The sequence below is a fragment of the Hyla sarda genome, unplaced genomic scaffold, assembly GCF_029499605.1.
Source record: "Hyla sarda isolate aHylSar1 unplaced genomic scaffold, aHylSar1.hap1 scaffold_1750, whole genome shotgun sequence".
Lineage (NCBI taxonomy): Eukaryota > Metazoa > Chordata > Amphibia > Anura > Hylidae > Hyla > Hyla sarda.
In genome coordinates this window covers 32,626-50,297 of record NW_026608394.1, presented here as the reverse complement: position 1 = coordinate 50,297, position 17,672 = coordinate 32,626, and the positions used below count along the sequence as shown (strand labels likewise).

Sequence of the window (17,672 nt, the reverse complement as noted above, 5' to 3'; positions counted from 1 at the left end):
TGCTGAATGTTCCTAATTGACAAAATAAGATTAATGCTTATGAAGAAATATAAAATCTCATCCCTTCCCCAATATCGCGCCACACCCCTACCCCTTAATTCCCTGGTTGAACGTGATGGACATATGTCTTTTTTCGACCGTACTAACTATGTAACTATGTAACATAACATGGGGGGGGGGGGGTCTCCTGGCTGTTCACACAGGTGTGTCATTGCTGTACATTGACCATGCATTGCTTCTGTGGTATTGCAAAGGCAAAGACAAATGCTTCCAGCCATCCATTGCACTAATGGATTGGTCATCAGCTGGCTGTCTATGTCCCGCATCAATATAGACCAAAGTACAGAGGGTTAGGCTATGCTATTGTGCACCTACCTGATGCATCAGAAGGTGCGAGGCCCTTGCTAAATTCTGTGCACAGACTTTGAGATCTATGCTTTAGACTGTATCTAAACCTGCTCCAACATGGACTGACATTCTGGCCTACTTTCAGCCGATGCGACTTGTCTGTCGCTGAACAGTCGCTTTTTATGTATTCAGCACCTATGTATAATGTTGTAAAAATGCTCTAGAAGCTAAAGTCGCAGAAATGTCACACATATTTGGCCTGCAACTTTCTGTGCGACAAATTCAGACAGGAAAAATCAGTATAAATCCTTAGAAAATTATCCCCCAGTGTCTCCATCTGCTGGCGGTATTGAATAAGCATTGCTGCACTGATGGGGTATGCATTAGACGAAAAAAAAGAAGAAAAAGAAGAATAATACGCCCAGAAAAGAGGCGAAAAGGAGAAAAACGTAAAAAAACGTGAAAAAAAAGTAAGAGGAAGAGAAGGGAAAAAAAGGTGGAAATGGGTTTAAAAGTGATTTCGGCGGAGAAATATATATATATATATATATATATATATATATATATATATGCGCACACACACACATAGATATAAACGTATTCTCCGTTGAGATATTGCAGCCGCTGCTGTGTCCAGGCCCAGGAGCCTTAGCACTGTGCTGTGATGTCACTCAATACCACTGACATCACTAGGTGTAAACAACATCTCTCCTTTGCTGTGTATGTGACTATGGAGCTGTTTGGTGATGTCGTCTATTACGGCCTTCATAGAAGCAACAGGAGATTGTTGCATCCATCTTGAACCCTCAGAACTACAGTGCTATGATGTCACTCACTTCCACAGGCCTTGCAGAGTGTAAACAACAACAACCCAGCTTTGTTGTGTATGTAACCAAAGGGATTTGTGATGTCACCTAGAACCTTCACAGCAGCGACAGCTTTATGAGGAGCATCAGCACTGCTCTGCCTGAGCAGAACCATCACCGCCATAGGTTGTCAAATAACCCGGATTTAACCCACACAGGTAAGTCCAATGGGGTGCAGGCATGTCCTCTATGCTTACAGCTTCCCGTGGGTGTTGGTTTGATACCGTTTGGGGACAGCCAAGGAGGCATCTGCAGGCAACAAAGGTAGGTGTGTGCTTGTGTGTGTGTTTCCTATGCAGATCCTAAGCCCAGTGTCACATGCAAGTAGGAGGAGTAAGAAGGGTTCCTGGCAAATCCGGGTTATGGATTGCATTTAAAAAGGCCCCGTGGGAGTGCAATGGGCCCCTGTCTTGCTGCTTAGCAATAATGGTATGGGTTTAGGTTCTGCTGTGTGTACTGGTGGTTGACTGCCCCCCAGCCCAGAGTGTGCATGGAAAATTGTCTGGCAGCCTCCCTGACAGCAAGCAGTGATAGTGCCCATGAAGGGGACCTTGTTGGGCCCGCCCCTTTCACGGTTATCGCTTCTCGGCCTTTTGGCTAAGATCAAGTGTAGTATCTGTTCTTATCAGTTTAATATCTGATACGTCCCCTATCTGGGGACCATATATTAAATGGATTTTTGAGAACGGGGGCCGATTTCGAAGCTTGCTTCCGTCGCCCTATGCATTGACCCGATATGGCAGTATCTTCGGGTACAGTGCACCACCCCCTTACAGGGTTAAAAAGAAAGATTCCTACTTTCATTGCTACCTGCTTGCTGGCTAGCCAGCTAGCCAGCCCTGTGGGCCTTGCTGCTGCTGCAGCCAAAAAACAAAAGGTGGTGCTGCTGCTGCTTCTGCTGCTTCTGCTTCTGCTTGTGTCTGGCCCCTGTTGGAGCGTCCAGGCACAGGACTTCTGCTGCTGCTGACTAAATGGCCTCCTTAATTGGATCATTTGAGTAGCCAGCACACCTGTGCAGGTAGGGCATGACATGATAGGCAGCTGCCTTGATAGCGGGTGGGTGCTGAATGTTCCTAATTGACAAAATAAGATTAATGCTTATGAAGAAATATAAAATCTCATCCCTTCCCCAATATCGCGCCACACCCCTACCCCTTAATTCCCTGGTTGAACGTGATGGACATATGTCTTTTTTCGACCGTACTAACTATGTAACTATGTAACATAACATGGGGGGGGGGGGTCTCCTGGCTGTTCACACAGGTGTGTCATTGCTGTACATTGACCATGCATTGCTTCTGTGGTATTGCAAAGGCAAAGACAAATGCTTCCAGCCATCCATTGCACTAATGGATTGGTCATCAGCTGGCTGTCTATGTCCCGCATCAATATAGACCAAAGTACAGAGGGTTAGGCTATGCTATTGTGCACCTACCTGATGCATCAGAAGGTGCGAGGCCCTTGCTAAATTCTGTGCACAGACTTTGAGATCTATGCTTTAGACTGTATCTAAACCTGCTCCAACATGGACTGACATTCTGGCCTACTTTCAGCCGATGCGACTTGTCTGTCGCTGAACAGTCGCTTTTTATGTATTCAGCACCTATGTATAATGTTGTAAAAATGCTCTAGAAGCTAAAGTCGCAGAAATGTCACACATATTTGGCCTGCAACTTTCTGTGCGACAAATTCAGACAGGAAAAATCAGTATAAATCCTTAGAAAATTATCCCCCAGTGTCTCCATCTGCTGGCGGTATTGAATAAGCATTGCTGCACTGATGGGGTATGCATTAGACGAAAAAAAAGAAGAAAAAGAAGAATAATACGCCCAGAAAAGAGGCGAAAAGGAGAAAAACGTAAAAAAACGTGAAAAAAAAGTAAGAGGAAGAGAAGGGAAAAAAAGGTGGAAATGGGTTTAAAAGTGATTTCGGCGGAGAAATATATATATATATATATATATATATATATATATATATATATATATATATGCGCACACACACACATAGATATAAACGTATTCTCCGTTGAGATATTGCAGCCGCTGCTGTGTCCAGGCCCAGGAGCCTTAGCACTGTGCTGTGATGTCACTCAATACCACTGACATCACTAGGTGTAAACAACATCTCTCCTTTGCTGTGTATGTGACTATGGAGCTGTTTGGTGATGTCGTCTATTACGGCCTTCATAGAAGCAACAGGAGATTGTTGCATCCATCTTGAACCCTCAGAACTACAGTGCTATGATGTCACTCACTTCCACAGGCCTTGCAGAGTGTAAACAACAACAACCCAGCTTTGTTGTGTATGTAACCAAAGGGATTTGTGATGTCACCTAGAACCTTCACAGCAGCGACAGCTTTATGAGGAGCATCAGCACTGCTCTGCCTGAGCAGAACCATCACCGCCATAGGTTGTCAAATAACCCGGATTTAACCCACACAGGTAAGTCCAATGGGGTGCAGGCATGTCCTCTATGCTTACAGCTTCCCGTGGGTGTTGGTTTGATACCGTTTGGGGACAGCCAAGGAGGCATCTGCAGGCAACAAAGGTAGGTGTGTGCTTGTGTGTGTGTTTCCTATGCAGATCCTAAGCCCAGTGTCACATGCAAGTAGGAGGAGTAAGAAGGGTTCCTGGCAAATCCGGGTTATGGATTGCATTTAAAAAGGCCCCGTGGGAGTGCAATGGGCCCCTGTCTTGCTGCTTAGCAATAATGGTATGGGTTTAGGTTCTGCTGTGTGTACTGGTGGTTGACTGCCCCCCAGCCCAGAGTGTGCATGGAAAATTGTCTGGCAGCCTCCCTGACAGCAAGCAGTGATAGTGCCCATGAAGGGGACCTTGTTGGGCCCGCCCCTTTCACGGTTATCGCTTCTCGGCCTTTTGGCTAAGATCAAGTGTAGTATCTGTTCTTATCAGTTTAATATCTGATACGTCCCCTATCTGGGGACCATATATTAAATGGATTTTTGAGAACGGGGGCCGATTTCGAAGCTTGCTTCCGTCGCCCTATGCATTGACCCGATATGGCAGTATCTTCGGGTACAGTGCACCACCCCCTTACAGGGTTAAAAAGAAAGATTCCTACTTTCATTGCTACCTGCTTGCTGGCTAGCCAGCTAGCCAGCCCTGTGGGCCTTGCTGCTGCTGCAGCCAAAAAACAAAAGGTGGTGCTGCTGCTGCTTCTGCTGCTTCTGCTTCTGCTTGTGTCTGGCCCCTGTTGGAGCGTCCAGGCACAGGACTTCTGCTGCTGCTGACTAAATGGCCTCCTTAATTGGATCATTTGAGTAGCCAGCACACCTGTGCAGGTAGGGCATGACATGATAGGCAGCTGCCTTGATAGCGGGTGGGTGCTGAATGTTCCTAATTGACAAAATAAGATTAATGCTTATGAAGAAATATAAAATCTCATCCCTTCCCCAATATCGCGCCACACCCCTACCCCTTAATTCCCTGGTTGAACGTGATGGACATATGTCTTTTTTCGACCGTACTAACTATGTAACTATGTAACATAACATGGGGGGGGGGGTCTCCTGGCTGTTCACACAGGTGTGTCATTGCTGTACATTGACCATGCATTGCTTCTGTGGTATTGCAAAGGCAAAGACAAATGCTTCCAGCCATCCATTGCACTAATGGATTGGTCATCAGCTGGCTGTCTATGTCCCGCATCAATATAGACCAAAGTACAGAGGGTTAGGCTATGCTATTGTGCACCTACCTGATGCATCAGAAGGTGCGAGGCCCTTGCTAAATTCTGTGCACAGACTTTGAGATCTATGCTTTAGACTGTATCTAAACCTGCTCCAACATGGACTGACATTCTGGCCTACTTTCAGCCGATGCGACTTGTCTGTCGCTGAACAGTCGCTTTTTATGTATTCAGCACCTATGTATAATGTTGTAAAAATGCTCTAGAAGCTAAAGTCGCAGAAATGTCACACATATTTGGCCTGCAACTTTCTGTGCGACAAATTCAGACAGGAAAAATCAGTATAAATCCTTAGAAAATTATCCCCCAGTGTCTCCATCTGCTGGCGGTATTGAATAAGCATTGCTGCACTGATGGGGTATGCATTAGACGAAAAAAAAGAAGAAAAAGAAGAATAATACGCCCAGAAAAGAGGCGAAAAGGAGAAAAACGTAAAAAAACGTGAAAAAAAAGTAAGAGGAAGAGAAGGGAAAAAAAGGTGGAAATGGGTTTAAAAGTGATTTCGGCGGAGAAATATATATATATATATATATATATATATATATATATATATGCGCACACACACACATAGATATAAACGTATTCTCCGTTGAGATATTGCAGCCGCTGCTGTGTCCAGGCCCAGGAGCCTTAGCACTGTGCTGTGATGTCACTCAATACCACTGACATCACTAGGTGTAAACAACATCTCTCCTTTGCTGTGTATGTGACTATGGAGCTGTTTGGTGATGTCGTCTATTACGGCCTTCATAGAAGCAACAGGAGATTGTTGCATCCATCTTGAACCCTCAGAACTACAGTGCTATGATGTCACTCACTTCCACAGGCCTTGCAGAGTGTAAACAACAACAACCCAGCTTTGTTGTGTATGTAACCAAAGGGATTTGTGATGTCACCTAGAACCTTCACAGCAGCGACAGCTTTATGAGGAGCATCAGCACTGCTCTGCCTGAGCAGAACCATCACCGCCATAGGTTGTCAAATAACCCGGATTTAACCCACACAGGTAAGTCCAATGGGGTGCAGGCATGTCCTCTATGCTTACAGCTTCCCGTGGGTGTTGGTTTGATACCGTTTGGGGACAGCCAAGGAGGCATCTGCAGGCAACAAAGGTAGGTGTGTGCTTGTGTGTGTGTTTCCTATGCAGATCCTAAGCCCAGTGTCACATGCAAGTAGGAGGAGTAAGAAGGGTTCCTGGCAAATCCGGGTTATGGATTGCATTTAAAAAGGCCCCGTGGGAGTGCAATGGGCCCCTGTCTTGCTGCTTAGCAATAATGGTATGGGTTTAGGTTCTGCTGTGTGTACTGGTGGTTGACTGCCCCCCAGCCCAGAGTGTGCATGGAAAATTGTCTGGCAGCCTCCCTGACAGCAAGCAGTGATAGTGCCCATGAAGGGGACCTTGTTGGGCCCGCCCCTTTCACGGTTATCGCTTCTCGGCCTTTTGGCTAAGATCAAGTGTAGTATCTGTTCTTATCAGTTTAATATCTGATACGTCCCCTATCTGGGGACCATATATTAAATGGATTTTTGAGAACGGGGGCCGATTTCGAAGCTTGCTTCCGTCGCCCTATGCATTGACCTGATATGGCAGTATCTTCGGGTACAGTGCACCACCCCCTTACAGGGTTAAAAAGAAAGATTCCTACTTTCATTGCTACCTGCTTGCTGGCTAGCCAGCTAGCCAGCCCTGTGGGCCTTGCTGCTGCTGCAGCCAAAAAACAAAAGGTGGTGCTGCTGCTGCTTCTGCTGCTTCTGCTTCTGCTTGTGTCTGGCCCCTGTTGGAGCGTCCAGGCACAGGACTTCTGCTGCTGCTGACTAAATGGCCTCCTTAATTGGATCATTTGAGTAGCCAGCACACCTGTGCAGGTAGGGCATGACATGATAGGCAGCTGCCTTGATAGCGGGTGGGTGCTGAATGTTCCTAATTGACAAAATAAGATTAATGCTTATGAAGAAATATAAAATCTCATCCCTTCCCCAATATCGCGCCACACCCCTACCCCTTAATTCCCTGGTTGAACGTGATGGACATATGTCTTTTTTCGACCGTACTAACTATGTAACTATGTAACATAACATGGGGGGGGGGGTCTCCTGGCTGTTCACACAGGTGTGTCATTGCTGTACATTGACCATGCATTGCTTCTGTGGTATTGCAAAGGCAAAGACAAATGCTTCCAGCCATCCATTGCACTAATGGATTGGTCATCAGCTGGCTGTCTATGTCCCGCATCAATATAGACCAAAGTACAGAGGGTTAGGCTATGCTATTGTGCACCTACCTGATGCATCAGAAGGTGCGAGGCCCTTGCTAAATTCTGTGCACAGACTTTGAGATCTATGCTTTAGACTGTATCTAAACCTGCTCCAACATGGACTGACATTCTGGCCTACTTTCAGCCGATGCGACTTGTCTGTCGCTGAACAGTCGCTTTTTATGTATTCAGCACCTATGTATAATGTTGTAAAAATGCTCTAGAAGCTAAAGTCGCAGAAATGTCACACATATTTGGCCTGCAACTTTCTGTGCGACAAATTCAGACAGGAAAAATCAGTATAAATCCTTAGAAAATTATCCCCCAATGTCTCCATCTGCTGGCGGTATTGAATAAGCATTGCTGCACTGATGGGGTATGCATTAGACGAAAAAAAAGAAGAAAAAGAAGAATAATACGCCCAGAAAAGAGGCGAAAAGGAGAAAAACGTAAAAAAACGTGAAAAAAAAGTAAGAGGAAGAGAAGGGAAAAAAAGGTGGAAATGGGTTTAAAAGTGATTTCGGCGGAGAAATATATATATATATATATATATATATATATATATATATGCGCACACACACACACATAGATATAAACGTATTCTCCGTTGAGATATTGCAGCCGCTGCTGTGTCCAGGCCCAGGAGCCTTAGCACTGTGCTGTGATGTCACTCAATACCACTGACATCACTAGGTGTAAACAACATCTCTCCTTTGCTGTGTATGTGACTATGGAGCTGTTTGGTGATGTCGTCTATTACGGCCTTCATAGAAGCAACAGGAGATTGTTGCATCCATCTTGAACCCTCAGAACTACAGTGCTATGATGTCACTCACTTCCACAGGCCTTGCAGAGTGTAAACAACAACAACCCAGCTTTGTTGTGTATGTAACCAAAGGGATTTGTGATGTCACCTAGAACCTTCACAGCAGCGACAGCTTTATGAGGAGCATCAGCACTGCTCTGCCTGAGCAGAACCATCACCGCCATAGGTTGTCAAATAACCCGGATTTAACCCACACAGGTAAGTCCAATGGGGTGCAGGCATGTCCTCTATGCTTACAGCTTCCCGTGGGTGTTGGTTTGATACCGTTTGGGGACAGCCAAGGAGGCATCTGCAGGCAACAAAGGTAGGTGTGTGCTTGTGTGTGTGTTTCCTATGCAGATCCTAAGCCCAGTGTCACATGCAAGTAGGAGGAGTAAGAAGGGTTCCTGGCAAATCCGGGTTATGGATTGCATTTAAAAAGGCCCCGTGGGAGTGCAATGGGCCCCTGTCTTGCTGCTTAGCAATAATGGTATGGGTTTAGGTTCTGCTGTGTGTACTGGTGGTTGACTGCCCCCCAGCCCAGAGTGTGCATGGAAAATTGTCTGGCAGCCTCCCTGACAGCAAGCAGTGATAGTGCCCATGAAGGGGACCTTGTTGGGCCCGCCCCTTTCACGGTTATCGCTTCTCGGCCTTTTGGCTAAGATCAAGTGTAGTATCTGTTCTTATCAGTTTAATATCTGATACGTCCCCTATCTGGGGACCATATATTAAATGGATTTTTGAGAACGGGGGCCGATTTCGAAGCTTGCTTCCGTCGCCCTATGCATTGACCCGATATGGCAGTATCTTCGGGTACAGTGCACCACCCCCTTACAGGGTTAAAAAGAAAGATTCCTACTTTCATTGCTACCTGCTTGCTGGCTAGCCAGCTAGCCAGCCCTGTGGGCCTTGCTGCTGCTGCAGCCAAAAAACAAAAGGTGGTGCTGCTGCTGCTTCTGCTGCTTCTGCTTCTGCTTGTGTCTGGCCCCTGTTGGAGCGTCCAGGCACAGGACTTCTGCTGCTGCTGACTAAATGGCCTCCTTAATTGGATCATTTGAGTAGCCAGCACACCTGTGCAGGTAGGGCATGACATGATAGGCAGCTGCCTTGATAGCGGGTGGGTGCTGAATGTTCCTAATTGACAAAATAAGATTAATGCTTATGAAGAAATATAAAATCTCATCCCTTCCCCAATATCGCGCCACACCCCTACCCCTTAATTCCCTGGTTGAACGTGATGGACATATGTCTTTTTTCGACCGTACTAACTATGTAACTATGTAACATAACATGGGGGGGGGGGTCTCCTGGCTGTTCACACAGGTGTGTCATTGCTGTACATTGACCATGCATTGCTTCTGTGGTATTGCAAAGGCAAAGACAAATGCTTCCAGCCATCCATTGCACTAATGGATTGGTCATCAGCTGGCTGTCTATGTCCCGCATCAATATAGACCAAAGTACAGAGGGTTAGGCTATGCTATTGTGCACCTACCTGATGCATCAGAAGGTGCGAGGCCCTTGCTAAATTCTGTGCACAGACTTTGAGATCTATGCTTTAGACTGTATCTAAACCTGCTCCAACATGGACTGACATTCTGGCCTACTTTCAGCCGATGCGACTTGTCTGTCGCTGAACAGTCGCTTTTTATGTATTCAGCACCTATGTATAATGTTGTAAAAATGCTCTAGAAGCTAAAGTCGCAGAAATGTCACACATATTTGGCCTGCAACTTTCTGTGCGACAAATTCAGACAGGAAAAATCAGTATAAATCCTTAGAAAATTATCCCCCAGTGTCTCCATCTGCTGGCGGTATTGAATAAGCATTGCTGCACTGATGGGGTATGCATTAGACGAAAAAAAAGAAGAAAAAGAAGAATAATACGCCCAGAAAAGAGGCGAAAAGGAGAAAAACGTAAAAAAACGTGAAAAAAAAGTAAGAGGAAGAGAAGGGAAAAAAAGGTGGAAATGGGTTTAAAAGTGATTTCGGCGGAGAAATATATATATATATATATATATATATATATATATATATATATGCGCACACACACACATAGATATAAACGTATTCTCCGTTGAGATATTGCAGCCGCTGCTGTGTCCAGGCCCAGGAGCCTTAGCACTGTGCTGTGATGTCACTCAATACCACTGACATCACTAGGTGTAAACAACATCTCTCCTTTGCTGTGTATGTGACTATGGAGCTGTTTGGTGATGTCGTCTATTACGGCCTTCATAGAAGCAACAGGAGATTGTTGCATCCATCTTGAACCCTCAGAACTACAGTGCTATGATGTCACTCACTTCCACAGGCCTTGCAGAGTGTAAACAACAACAACCCAGCTTTGTTGTGTATGTAACCAAAGGGATTTGTGATGTCACCTAGAACCTTCACAGCAGCGACAGCTTTATGAGGAGCATCAGCACTGCTCTGCCTGAGCAGAACCATCACCGCCATAGGTTGTCAAATAACCCGGATTTAACCCACACAGGTAAGTCCAATGGGGTGCAGGCATGTCCTCTATGCTTACAGCTTCCCGTGGGTGTTGGTTTGATACCGTTTGGGGACAGCCAAGGAGGCATCTGCAGGCAACAAAGGTAGGTGTGTGCTTGTGTGTGTGTTTCCTATGCAGATCCTAAGCCCAGTGTCACATGCAAGTAGGAGGAGTAAGAAGGGTTCCTGGCAAATCCGGGTTATGGATTGCATTTAAAAAGGCCCCGTGGGAGTGCAATGGGCCCCTGTCTTGCTGCTTAGCAATAATGGTATGGGTTTAGGTTCTGCTGTGTGTACTGGTGGTTGACTGCCCCCCAGCCCAGAGTGTGCATGGAAAATTGTCTGGCAGCCTCCCTGACAGCAAGCAGTGATAGTGCCCATGAAGGGGACCTTGTTGGGCCCGCCCCTTTCACGGTTATCGCTTCTCGGCCTTTTGGCTAAGATCAAGTGTAGTATCTGTTCTTATCAGTTTAATATCTGATACGTCCCCTATCTGGGGACCATATATTAAATGGATTTTTGAGAACGGGGGCCGATTTCGAAGCTTGCTTCCGTCGCCCTATGCATTGACCCGATATGGCAGTATCTTCGGGTACAGTGCACCACCCCCTTACAGGGTTAAAAAGAAAGATTCCTACTTTCATTGCTACCTGCTTGCTGGCTAGCCAGCTAGCCAGCCCTGTGGGCCTTGCTGCTGCTGCAGCCAAAAAACAAAAGGTGGTGCTGCTGCTGCTTCTGCTGCTTCTGCTTCTGCTTGTGTCTGGCCCCTGTTGGAGCGTCCAGGCACAGGACTTCTGCTGCTGCTGACTAAATGGCCTCCTTAATTGGATCATTTGAGTAGCCAGCACACCTGTGCAGGTAGGGCATGACATGATAGGCAGCTGCCTTGATAGCGGGTGGGTGCTGAATGTTCCTAATTGACAAAATAAGATTAATGCTTATGAAGAAATATAAAATCTCATCCCTTCCCCAATATCGCGCCACACCCCTACCCCTTAATTCCCTGGTTGAACGTGATGGACATATGTCTTTTTTCGACCGTACTAACTATGTAACTATGTAACATAACATGGGGGGGGGGGTCTCCTGGCTGTTCACACAGGTGTGTCATTGCTGTACATTGACCATGCATTGCTTCTGTGGTATTGCAAAGGCAAAGACAAATGCTTCCAGCCATCCATTGCACTAATGGATTGGTCATCAGCTGGCTGTCTATGTCCCGCATCAATATAGACCAAAGTACAGAGGGTTAGGCTATGCTATTGTGCACCTACCTGATGCATCAGAAGGTGCGAGGCCCTTGCTAAATTCTGTGCACAGACTTTGAGATCTATGCTTTAGACTGTATCTAAACCTGCTCCAACATGGACTGACATTCTGGCCTACTTTCAGCCGATGCGACTTGTCTGTCGCTGAACAGTCGCTTTTTATGTATTCAGCACCTATGTATAATGTTGTAAAAATGCTCTAGAAGCTGAAGTCGCAGAAATGTCACACATATTTGGCCTGCAACTTTCTGTGCGACAAATTCAGACAGGAAAAATCAGTATAAATCCTTAGAAAATTATCCCCCAGTGTCTCCATCTGCTGGCGGTATTGAATAAGCATTGCTGCACTGATGGGGTATGCATTAGACGAAAAAAAAGAAGAAAAAGAAGAATAATACGCCCAGAAAAGAGGCGAAAAGGAGAAAAACGTAAAAAAACGTGAAAAAAAAGTAAGAGGAAGAGAAGGGAAAAAAAGGTGGAAATGGGTTTAAAAGTGATTTCGGCGGAGAAATATATATATATATATATATATATATATATATATATATATATGCGCACACACACACATAGATATAAACGTATTCTCCGTTGAGATATTGCAGCCGCTGCTGTGTCCAGGCCCAGGAGCCTTAGCACTGTGCTGTGATGTCACTCAATACCACTGACATCACTAGGTGTAAACAACATCTCTCCTTTGCTGTGTATGTGACTATGGAGCTGTTTGGTGATGTCGTCTATTACGGCCTTCATAGAAGCAACAGGAGATTGTTGCATCCATCTTGAACCCTCAGAACTACAGTGCTATGATGTCACTCACTTCCACAGGCCTTGCAGAGTGTAAACAACAACAACCCAGCTTTGTTGTGTATGTAACCAAAGGGATTTGTGATGTCACCTAGAACCTTCACAGCAGCGACAGCTTTATGAGGAGCATCAGCACTGCTCTGCCTGAGCAGAACCATCACCGCCATAGGTTGTCAAATAACCCGGATTTAACCCACACAGGTAAGTCCAATGGGGTGCAGGCATGTCCTCTATGCTTACAGCTTCCCGTGGGTGTTGGTTTGATACCGTTTGGGGACAGCCAAGGAGGCATCTGCAGGCAACAAAGGTAGGTGTGTGCTTGTGTGTGTGTTTCCTATGCAGATCCTAAGCCCAGTGTCACATGCAAGTAGGAGGAGTAAGAAGGGTTCCTGGCAAATCCGGGTTATGGATTGCATTTAAAAAGGCCCCGTGGGAGTGCAATGGGCCCCTGTCTTGCTGCTTAGCAATAATGGTATGGGTTTAGGTTCTGCTGTGTGTACTGGTGGTTGACTGCCCCCCAGCCCAGAGTGTGCATGGAAAATTGTCTGGCAACCTCCCTGACAGCAAGCAGTGATAGTGCCCATGAAGGGGACCTTGTTGGGCCCGCCCCTTTCACGGTTATCGCTTCTCGGCCTTTTGGCTAAGATCAAGTGTAGTATCTGTTCTTATCAGTTTAATATCTGATACGTCCCCTATCTGGGGACCATATATTAAATGGATTTTTGAGAACGGGGGCCGATTTCGAAGCTTGCTTCCGTCGCCCTATGCATTGACCCGATATGGCAGTATCTTCGGGTACAGTGCACCACCCCCTTACAGGGTTAAAAAGAAAGATTCCTACTTTCATTGCTACCTGCTTGCTGGCTAGCCAGCTAGCCAGCCCTGTGGGCCTTGCTGCTGCTGCAGCCAAAAAACAAAAGGTGGTGCTGCTGCTGCTTCTGCTGCTTCTGCTTCTGCTTGTGTCTGGCCCCTGTTGGAGCGTCCAGGCACAGGACTTCTGCTGCTGCTGACTAAATGGCCTCCTTAATTGGATCATTTGAGTAGCCAGCACACCTGTGCAGGTAGGGCATGACATGATAGGCAGCTGCCTTGATAGCGGGTGGGTGCTGAATGTTCCTAATTGACAAAATAAGATTAATGCTTATGAAGAAATATAAAATCTCATCCCTTCCCCAATATCGCGCCACACCCCTACCCCTTAATTCCCTGGTTGAACGTGATGGACATATGTCTTTTTTCGACCGTACTAACTATGTAACTATGTAACATAACATGGGGGGGGGGGTCTCCTGGCTGTTCACACAGGTGTGTCATTGCTGTACATTGACCATGCATTGCTTCTGTGGTATTGCAAAGGCAAAGACAAATGCTTCCAGCCATCCATTGCACTAATGGATTGGTCATCAGCTGGCTGTCTATGTCCCGCATCAATATAGACCAAAGTACAGAGGGTTAGGCTATGCTATTGTGCACCTACCTGATGCATCAGAAGGTGCGAGGCCCTTGCTAAATTCTGTGCACAGACTTTGAGATCTATGCTTTAGACTGTATCTAAACCTGCTCCAACATGGACTGACATTCTGGCCTACTTTCAGCCGATGCGACTTGTCTGTCGCTGAACAGTCGCTTTTTATGTATTCAGCACCTATGTATAATGTTGTAAAAATGCTCTAGAAGCTAAAGTCGCAGAAATGTCACACATATTTGGCCTGCAACTTTCTGTGCGACAAATTCAGACAGGAAAAATCAGTATAAATCCTTAGAAAATTATCCCCCAGTGTCTCCATCTGCTGGCGGTATTGAATAAGCATTGCTGCACTGATGGGGTATGCATTAGACGAAAAAAAAGAAGAAAAAGAAGAATAATACGCCCAGAAAAGAGGCGAAAAGGAGAAAAACGTAAAAAAACGTGAAAAAAAAGTAAGAGGAAGAGAAGGGAAAAAAAGGTGGAAATGGGTTTAAAAGTGATTTCGGCGGAGAAATATATATATATATATATATATATATATATATATATATATATATATGCGCACACACACACATAGATATAAACGTATTCTCCGTTGAGATATTGCAGCCGCTGCTGTGTCCAGGCCCAGGAGCCTTAGCACTGTGCTGTGATGTCACTCAATACCACTGACATCACTAGGTGTAAACAACATCTCTCCTTTGCTGTGTATGTGACTATGGAGCTGTTTGGTGATGTCGTCTATTACGGCCTTCATAGAAGCAACAGGAGATTGTTGCATCCATCTTGAACCCTCAGAACTACAGTGCTATGATGTCACTCACTTCCACAGGCCTTGCAGAGTGTAAACAACAACAACCCAGCTTTGTTGTGTATGTAACCAAAGGGATTTGTGATGTCACCTAGAACCTTCACAGCAGCGACAGCTTTATGAGGAGCATCAGCACTGCTCTGCCTGAGCAGAACCATCACCGCCATAGGTTGTCAAATAACCCGGATTTAACCCACACAGGTAAGTCCAATGGGGTGCAGGCATGTCCTCTATGCTTACAGCTTCCCGTGGGTGTTGGTTTGATACCGTTTGGGGACAGCCAAGGAGGCATCTGCAGGCAACAAAGGTAGGTGTGTGCTTGTGTGTGTGTTTCCTATGCAGATCCTAAGCCCAGTGTCACATGCAAGTAGGAGGAGTAAGAAGGGTTCCTGGCAAATCCGGGTTATGGATTGCATTTAAAAAGGCCCCGTGGGAGTGCAATGGGCCCCTGTCTTGCTGCTTAGCAATAATGGTATGGGTTTAGGTTCTGCTGTGTGTACTGGTGGTTGACTGCCCCCCAGCCCAGAGTGTGCATGGAAAATTGTCTGGCAGCCTCCCTGACAGCAAGCAGTGATAGTGCCCATGAAGGGGACCTTGTTGGGCCCGCCCCTTTCACGGTTATCGCTTCTCGGCCTTTTGGCTAAGATCAAGTGTAGTATCTGTTCTTATCAGTTTAATATCTGATACGTCCCCTATCTGGGGACCATATATTAAATGGATTTTTGAGAACGGGGGCCGATTTCGAAGCTTGCTTCCGTCGCCCTATGCATTGACCCGATATGGCAGTATCTTCGGGTACAGTGCACCACCCCCTTACAGGGTTAAAAAGAAAGATTCCTACTTTCATTGCTACCTGCTTGCTGGCTAGCCAGCTAGCCAGCCCTGTGGGCCTTGCTGCTGCTGCAGCCAAAAAACAAAAGGTGGTGCTGCTGCTGCTTCTGCTGCTTCTGCTTCTGCTTGTGTCTGGCCCCTGTTGGAGCGTCCAGGCACAGGACTTCTGCTGCTGCTGACTAAATGGCCTCCTTAATTGGATCATTTGAGTAGCCAGCACACCTGTGCAGGTAGGGCATGACATGATAGGCAGCTGCCTTGATAGCGGGTGGGTGCTGAATGTTCCTAATTGACAAAATAAGATTAATGCTTATGAAGAAATATAAAATCTCATCCCTTCCCCAATATCGCGCCACACCCCTACCCCTTAATTCCCTGGTTGAACGTGATGGACATATGTCTTTTTTCGACCGTACTAACTATGTAACTATGTAACATAACATGGGGGGGGGGGTCTCCTGGCTGTTCACACAGGTGTGTCATTGCTGTACATTGACCATGCATTGCTTCTGTGGTATTGCAAAGGCAAAGACAAATGCTTCCAGCCATCCATTGCACTAATGGATTGGTCATCAGCTGGCTGTCTATGTCCCGCATCAATATAGACCAAAGTACAGAGGGTTAGGCTATGCTATTGTGCACCTACCTGATGCATCAGAAGGTGCGAGGCCCTTGCTAAATTCTGTGCACAGACTTTGAGATCTATGCTTTAGACTGTATCTAAACCTGCTCCAACATGGACTGACATTCTGACCTACTTTCAGCCGATGCGACTTGTCTGTCGCTGAACAGTCGCTTTTTATGTATTCAGCACCTATGTATAATGTTGTAAAAATGCTCTAGAAGCTAAAGTCGCAGAAATGTCACACATATTTGGCCTGCAACTTTCTGTGCGACAAATTCAGACAGGAAAAATCAGTATAAATCCTTAGAAAATTATCCCCCAGTGTCTCCATCTGCTGGCGGTATTGAATAAGCATTGCTGCACTGATGGGGTATGCATTAGACGAAAAAAAAGAAGAAAAAGAAGAATAATACGCCCAGAAAAGAGGCGAAAAGGAGAAAAACGTAAAAAAACGTGAAAAAAAAGTAAGAGGAAGAGAAGGGAAAAAAAGGTGGAAATGGGTTTAAAAGTGATTTCGGCGGAGAAATATATATATATATATATATATATATATATATATATATATATATATATATGCGCACACACACACATAGATATAAACGTATTCTCCGTTGAGATATTGCAGCCGCTGCTGTGTCCAGGCCCAGGAGCCTTAGCACTGTGCTGTGATGTCACTCAATACCACTGACATCACTAGGTGTAAACAACATCTCTCCTTTGCTGTGTATGTGACTATGGAGCTGTTTGGTGATGTCGTCTATTACGGCCTTCATAGAAGCAACAGGAGATTGTTGCATCCATCTTGAACCCTCAGAACTACAGTGCTATGATGTCACTCACTTCCACAGGCCTTGCAGAGTGTAAACAACAACAACCCAGCTTTGTTGTGTATGTAACCAAAGGAATTTGTGATGTCACCTAGAACCTTCACAGCAGCGACAGCTTTATGAGGAGCATCAGCACTGCTCTGCCTGAGCAGAACCATCACCGCCATAGGTTGTCAAATAACCCGGATTTAACCCACACAGGTAAGTCCAATGGGGTGCAGGCATGTCCTCTATGCTTACAGCTTCCCGTGGGTGTTGGTTTGATACCGTTTGGGGACAGCCAAGGAGGCATCTGCAGGCAACAAAGGTAGGTGTGTGCTTGTGTGTGTGTTTCCTATGCAGATCCTAAGCCCAGTGTCACATGCAAGTAGGAGGAGTAAGAAGGGTTCCTGGCAAATCCGGGTTATGGATTGCATTTAAAAAGGCCCCGTGGGAGTGCAATGGGCCCCTGTCTTGCTGCTTAGCAATAATGGTATGGGTTTAGGTTCTGCTGTGTGTACTGGTGGTTGACTGCCCCCCAGCCCAGAGTGTGCATGGAAAATTGTCTGGCAGCCTCCCT

At 45.9% G+C, this 17,672-nt stretch overlaps 7 non-coding genes across 7 annotated transcripts; all 7 read left to right on the top strand.

The window, feature by feature from the left end:
- The first annotated feature begins 1,791 nt into the window (after positions 1-1,791).
- On the top strand, positions 1,792-1,982 carry LOC130313246 (U2 spliceosomal RNA). Its single transcript, XR_008861237.1, has one exon. It is a non-coding gene; the product is annotated as a U2 spliceosomal RNA (small nuclear RNA).
- A 2,093-nt stretch (positions 1,983-4,075) lies between these two features.
- LOC130313245 (U2 spliceosomal RNA) lies at positions 4,076-4,266 on the top strand. Its single transcript, XR_008861236.1, has one exon. It is a non-coding gene; the product is annotated as a U2 spliceosomal RNA (small nuclear RNA).
- A 2,082-nt stretch (positions 4,267-6,348) lies between these two features.
- LOC130313257 (U2 spliceosomal RNA) lies at positions 6,349-6,539 on the top strand. The gene has a single exon (XR_008861247.1). It is a non-coding gene; the product is annotated as a U2 spliceosomal RNA (small nuclear RNA).
- Positions 6,540-8,621: 2,082 nt separating this feature from the next.
- LOC130313244 (U2 spliceosomal RNA) lies at positions 8,622-8,812 on the top strand. Its single transcript, XR_008861235.1, has one exon. It is a non-coding gene; the product is annotated as a U2 spliceosomal RNA (small nuclear RNA).
- A 2,084-nt stretch (positions 8,813-10,896) lies between these two features.
- LOC130313243 (U2 spliceosomal RNA) lies at positions 10,897-11,087 on the top strand. The gene has a single exon (XR_008861234.1). It is a non-coding gene; the product is annotated as a U2 spliceosomal RNA (small nuclear RNA).
- Positions 11,088-13,171: 2,084 nt separating this feature from the next.
- LOC130313241 (U2 spliceosomal RNA) lies at positions 13,172-13,362 on the top strand. Its single transcript, XR_008861232.1, has one exon. It is a non-coding gene; the product is annotated as a U2 spliceosomal RNA (small nuclear RNA).
- A 2,088-nt stretch (positions 13,363-15,450) lies between these two features.
- Positions 15,451-15,641, top strand: LOC130313240 (U2 spliceosomal RNA). The gene has a single exon (XR_008861231.1). It is a non-coding gene; the product is annotated as a U2 spliceosomal RNA (small nuclear RNA).
- Positions 15,642-17,672: the final 2,031 nt, after the last annotated feature.